This window comes from Vigna radiata, chromosome 11 (genome assembly GCF_000741045.1).
Source record: "Vigna radiata var. radiata cultivar VC1973A chromosome 11, Vradiata_ver6, whole genome shotgun sequence".
Taxonomy (NCBI): Eukaryota; Viridiplantae; Streptophyta; class Magnoliopsida; order Fabales; family Fabaceae; genus Vigna; species Vigna radiata.
In genome coordinates, this window is record NC_028361.1 from 10,407,782 (window position 1) to 10,413,626 (window position 5,845).

General features: G+C 36.5%; 1 long non-coding RNA gene across 1 annotated transcript; it reads left to right on the plus strand.

Moving 5' to 3' along the window:
• Positions 1-4,008: 4,008 nt before the first annotated feature.
• Positions 4,009-5,179, plus strand: LOC106777367. Its single transcript, XR_001376935.2, has 3 exons — positions 4,009-4,417; positions 4,682-4,769; positions 4,889-5,179. It is a non-coding gene; the product is annotated as an uncharacterized LOC106777367 (long non-coding RNA).
• The last annotated feature ends 666 nt before the right edge of the window (positions 5,180-5,845 follow it).

Consider the following 5,845-nt stretch of genomic DNA (forward strand, 5'->3'; position numbering starts at 1 on the left):
AACTGCTCGGCCATTCGGCCTCACAGGTACTTAGCCAAATCTGGCATCCAGATCTCGGCCCTTCGGCCTCAACTGCTCGGCCATTCGGCCTCACAAGTAGTTAGCCAAATCTGGTAACCAGATCTCAGCCCTTCGGCCTCACAGGTACTTAACCAAATCTGGCATCTGGATCTCGGCCCTTCGGCCTCAATTTCTCGGCCATTCGGCCTCACAGGTACTTAGCCAAATCTGGCATCGGGATCTCGGCCCTTCGGCCTCAACTACTCGGTCATTCGGCCTCAGAGGTACTTAGCCAAATCTGGCATCCATATTTCGGCCCTTCGGCCTCAACTGCTGGGCCATTCGGCCTCACAGGTACTTAGCCAAATCTGGCATCCGGATTTCGGCCCTTCGGCCTCATCTGCTCGGCCCTTCGGCCTCACAGGTACTTAGCCAAATCTGGCATCCAGATTTCGGCCCTCCGGCCTCAACTATTCGGCCCATCGGTCTCAATTGCTTGGCCCATCGGCCTCAACTATTCGGCCCATCGACCTCAATCGCTCGGCCCTTCGACCTCAATCATCCGGCTCTTCGGGCAATCGTGCATCTTCAAAAGAATCCTGGCCGGCCTTTCTGAAGGTCGACGATCGTGGATCTTCAACAAAAGAATCCCGGTCGGCCTTTCCGAAGGTCGGCGACCGTGGATCTTCGACAAAAGAATCTTGGTCGGCCTTTCCGAAGGTCCGCGACCGTGGATCTTCGACAAAAGAATCCCGGTCGGCCTTTCCGAAGGTCGGCGACCGTGGATCTTCGACAAAAGAATCCCGGCCAGCCTTTTCGAAGGTCGGGGACCGTTGATCTTCCACAAAAGAATCTCGATCGACCTTTCCGAAGGTCGGCGACCGCGGATCAACAACAAAGGAACCTCGGTTGGCCTCACCGAAGATCTCCACAACATCACTTAAGCAGGATCAGTGGCCCGTCCACTCATCAACAAGAAGAGGCGACTTAAAGGAAAAAGAAAACCAAGCCACTCGTCCTTTCCAGGAGATGCACCTACTAAAACCCATTGCATCATTGACATCATGCTCGGGCTTGGGGGGCTGATGTACCGTACAGTACCCCAGGGACCGTACGGTCTCCTAGGCATCACTAGGCCGACCATCCAGGTCGACCAACCACCAGGCCGATCATCCGGGTCACCAGGCCGATCATCCAGGCCAACCATTCGGGTCACCAGGCCGACCATCTGGGTCGACCAACCATCAGGCCGATCATCTAGCCCGACCACCAGGCCGACCATCCGAGTCACCAGGCCGATCATTCAGGCCGATCTTCCAGGTCGACCAACCATGAGACCGATCTTCTAGGTCGGCCAACCACCAGGCCGATCATCCAGGCCGACCATCCAGGTCGACGAACCAGCAGGTCGACCACATTGGATATATTATAAACGATAATAGTTCATTAAAGCCCCTAATGGAGGTTAAGGTGTGATTGGGCCGTCATCAGGCCCACGAAAGGTNTAATGGAGGTTAAGGTGTGATTGGGCCGTCATCAGGCCCACGAAAGGTAAAAGTCCATTACAACTAGTATAAATAAAGGTCTCAGTTAGCACCATTAAAAATATTATATATATATATATATATATATATATATATATATATATATATATATATATATATATATATATTATGTACACCACTTTTACTGACTTGAACGTCGGAGTACCTTTGGCAGGTATCCGCCCCGCTCGGCTTGGAGAAGAAGGAAGGAGGGAGAACGAACAACTTCGAGTTTGAAGAGGACCGTGATGACCGTCCGACCTCCAACAAGTCCCCACTAGGAAAGTTACAAGGGACCTCCAAACCCAACCGAAACAAAGGTCAATTTTTAAGTATTTCGTGAAGGCCACATACACCATGTAGCTTGTTCATAACATACTATTTTTTGTTTTTAAAATCGAATTTATTTGGTCGATTATTTTGGAATATATCTCTCGTGGTTGAATATTTTAATTGTATGACAGTTTGATAATTCAAGATAGTTAATAATCAATCAAACAATCTAAATTCTAAGATTAATGACATTGTTAGGCGATTACTCTAGATTGAGCTCTTCTTGACTGAACTCTTCTTGTTTGAGCCACTTTGACTGACCACTTTGGGTTAATCTCTTGGACATATTACCTGTCGTTGACCATCGTGACCAATTGATTATAAAAGGGTCAGATTAACAATGGTAATAACAAATCAACCTACTAATCTCGATTAAGATATGATATAGCCATGATTAGATTGAGAAAAAAAGTAAAAATCCATAAAAATTACTATAAATAAAGTTCTAAGGTATTACTTTTATAGAGATACCGAACAATCATTTACCAACTTTAACATTGAAGTACCTTCTACAAGTACCATCCGATTAGATTAGAAGACTCAACCCAATACCCGTTCGGACACAAAATGCAACATGAGTAACCGAGTAGCACAAACAAGTAATTTGAGCATTGGAGATCAACTGCAATATGACCGACCGGTTATAAAATAATTAGATTAATAATTATAATAATGAATCAACTTGTTAATGTCGATTAAGATATGATTAAGCTGACAAAAGAGTAAAAATTTATAAAAATCATTATATAAAACTCTAAAGTATAACTTTTATCAAGATACATCACTCAAATAATATTATACCCATAAGTTATTTACTAACTTTTAACTTCTAGATACCATCTTACCAAACTAGAAAAGTTAAATCCAACATCCGTTCGGTTATGAACACACAAAAAAACACACACATATATATATATATATATATATATATATATATATATATATATATATATATATATATATATATATATATATATTTTGGACTTTTGAAAGGAATAATGAAAATGCATGGATCCCACTTTTGAAAGGAATTTGAAATTTGGAATCAATGTATGTCAATGCAATATGGCAGAAAGTAAAATGCATGAACAGATAAGACTATTCTTTCTTTTGACAAAAAGGCATTCACACAATAACACCTAAAGAAGTGCGTCACTCCCTCAGGCTGCAGGGTTAGGTTCTTTCTGGGGAGTAAACGAACAACATCCTATTATTAAACAACTAAAATTTTTAACCTTAAAAACTGTTTTCTCCCTAATCGTTTTATTCTGTTTATTCAAGAGGATTAAACAAAATTAAAGAATATAATCAATATCTTATTTCTTTTCAGCTTTCCAGCAAAGTAAAATAATATTACCCACGCCTCATTTGTGTTATTTTCTTAACTGTAGAAATAGGAGTATTTTTATTTTACTGGGACCGATACAAAGTATAACTAAGAAAAATTGTCATATTCATTTTTTGAATAATTTCTGGTTTAAAATAACAAGTATTGCGTTTCAAAATAAATATTAGTTATTCCAGCATAAAGTGGCGAAGATAAGTATGAACGAAATCTTCAAGAAGCAACGGGAAACACCTCTCAAGCCTACATCATTAGTCAATACCTAATCCTCATCAAATGAACCAGAGATAAAGAATAATTATTAACTTATTATTTATTCCGCAAGGCCATATTTTTTTTTTCTCTATCTTTATATTCTCTTACATACTAAAGAAAATATATTTAATGCATTTAGAGGAGAATTGTACGAAGATCGATTTTTTAATAATACACTCCTTTTGCAATTCTTAATAGAACTCCAAACAAATAAAAATTTCTATTCTTTTTTTTCATTTCTTAACTAGTGTTTAGAAAGTCTTATTAATTTTTTTTCATAAAGTTGTTTTTTAATCATTAACTAATAAAAACTATATATATGTATGTTTCTTTATTACACCATATATAATTTTTATTCTCTAATACTTTTTTAACATAAAAATATTTTTATTATTGATCAGAGATTTTAAATACTAGTTAACTTAGTTTTTCAATTTTTGGTAAGCTAAAACAAGTGAAATATAAGGTAATCCTTGTGTTCGAACCACGTGGGTTTAATATCATAACGTAAAGCCATCAAAATAAAATGGTTGGCGTAAGTCTAATTATAGGAGATGAGTTTTGAACAGGGGTAGGTTCTGGGAGAACTTGGTATGGAAAGTTGTTTTTGTTCTTCTGGACATCCTTTTCAATAGAAAAACTAGGTTTTCGTATCGGCGAAGGTGAAAGGATGAAAAAATAAAATTTTTAAAAATTAAGAATAATATATTCCTAAAGTTGACAAGGAAGGCAAGGAAAAAAAGGAATAAAATTTTAGGCGTGAAGAAAACACGCATAACTGAGGAATTTGTTCTTCGTCGTCTGCTTCTACTTGTGTTACATTTCTGCTACAGGAAGACTAACTCATATCACATCGTAAATTAGAGTCATAAAGCTCTCAACTTTTTGCCACAAATGAGTGACCCTAAATATGCATATCCCTACCCTGCTCAAGGACAAGGTAAATTTCTATTCTTTTTTCTCTTTTCCTTATGCCCACATAATCGTTCTTAGTTACATGGAAGTTTTGGAGAACCACTGCACCATGATTGTATTGTAGAAGCTGACAATAAAAGATCCTCTGAATTCTGAAACAAGTTCAGAGTTGTTTTTCTCTCATGTAGATCCTTTTTTTCTTCTTCTTTTTTCCAGATTTGTTCTGTGTTCTTCCACTGTGCATGAATCTTATTTTATATTTTACTTTATGGGGAACTTTTGCTGGCAGGGTACTATCAAGGTCCTCCGGTGATGGCACCACCGCAATATTATGCTGCTCCACCACCCAGAAGACAAACTGGATTCCTTGAAGGATGGTTAGTTCCCTTCACACTTTTTCCTTTATCACTTGTATACTTCTTTCTCGCTTTTCATTATCATCAGGATACAAAAAAAGAAAAAAAAAAAAAACCAACTTTTGTTGTTCTTGGCGCAGTCTTGCAGCTCTGTGTTGTTGCTGCCTCATAGACGAGTGCTGCTGTGACCCTTCGATCATATTCATCAGTTGACAGCATCAGAGTTTATTACTACAAGTGGAAAATTTAAATAAAGAAGCTACGAATATGCACAGGCTCTATTAGTTAGTATGATATCTGTACTGCATATTTTTACTTTGGATAATGATACTTAGAAATAATTTCTTGAACATGTCAGAATGATTCTTATGAAGTTAAAATGTTAACGTTGTAAAAACATTGTCTAATTATCATTATCTTTTTACTTTATATGTGTATTGTGTATTTTCCAACTTGATCACTGTTGTGTTTGGTGTGTGTGGTTTTAGCCTCTCTTACTGAAGATCGGTTCTTCAGTGATTTCATCTGCAATGTGGAAATTAGAAACCAAACTATTTTTCTGCAATTAAAAAGAAAAAAAAAATTGTTGGGCATTCAATTGGGTTGGTCCCTCGGTTCCCCGATATATTGTCTTAGGTCTAATCATTTTGAATTTGGAATGTGGAAATTGGCAACAATGTGACTTTATTAATTTTCTGCAACAATATATTTTTTGAACAAAGTTTTATGAACACCTCTTCAATTTTCTACCCATATCTACTAAAAAAATATTATTTTCATTTTTCTAGGTGATTTATTTTAAATTATTTTATATTTTCAAGTAAAAATATTATTTTATAGGGATGGGATAAGAGTTGAATGAAATTTTAGATTTTTGTCTGTATTTTTATATTTTATCTTTATATTTTATTTTTATATTCATATTTTAAGTTAATCTTATATATAATTTTCGGTATATTCAATAATATTATATAAGATGTAATTTACCTATTTATTTCATTTCCTATTTTTAATGTATATTTTTATTCAAAAATTATGAAATTTTTGTAAGTTAATACTTTTGTAGCTTATTCTAGCATATTGTATTTTCTTTTAAC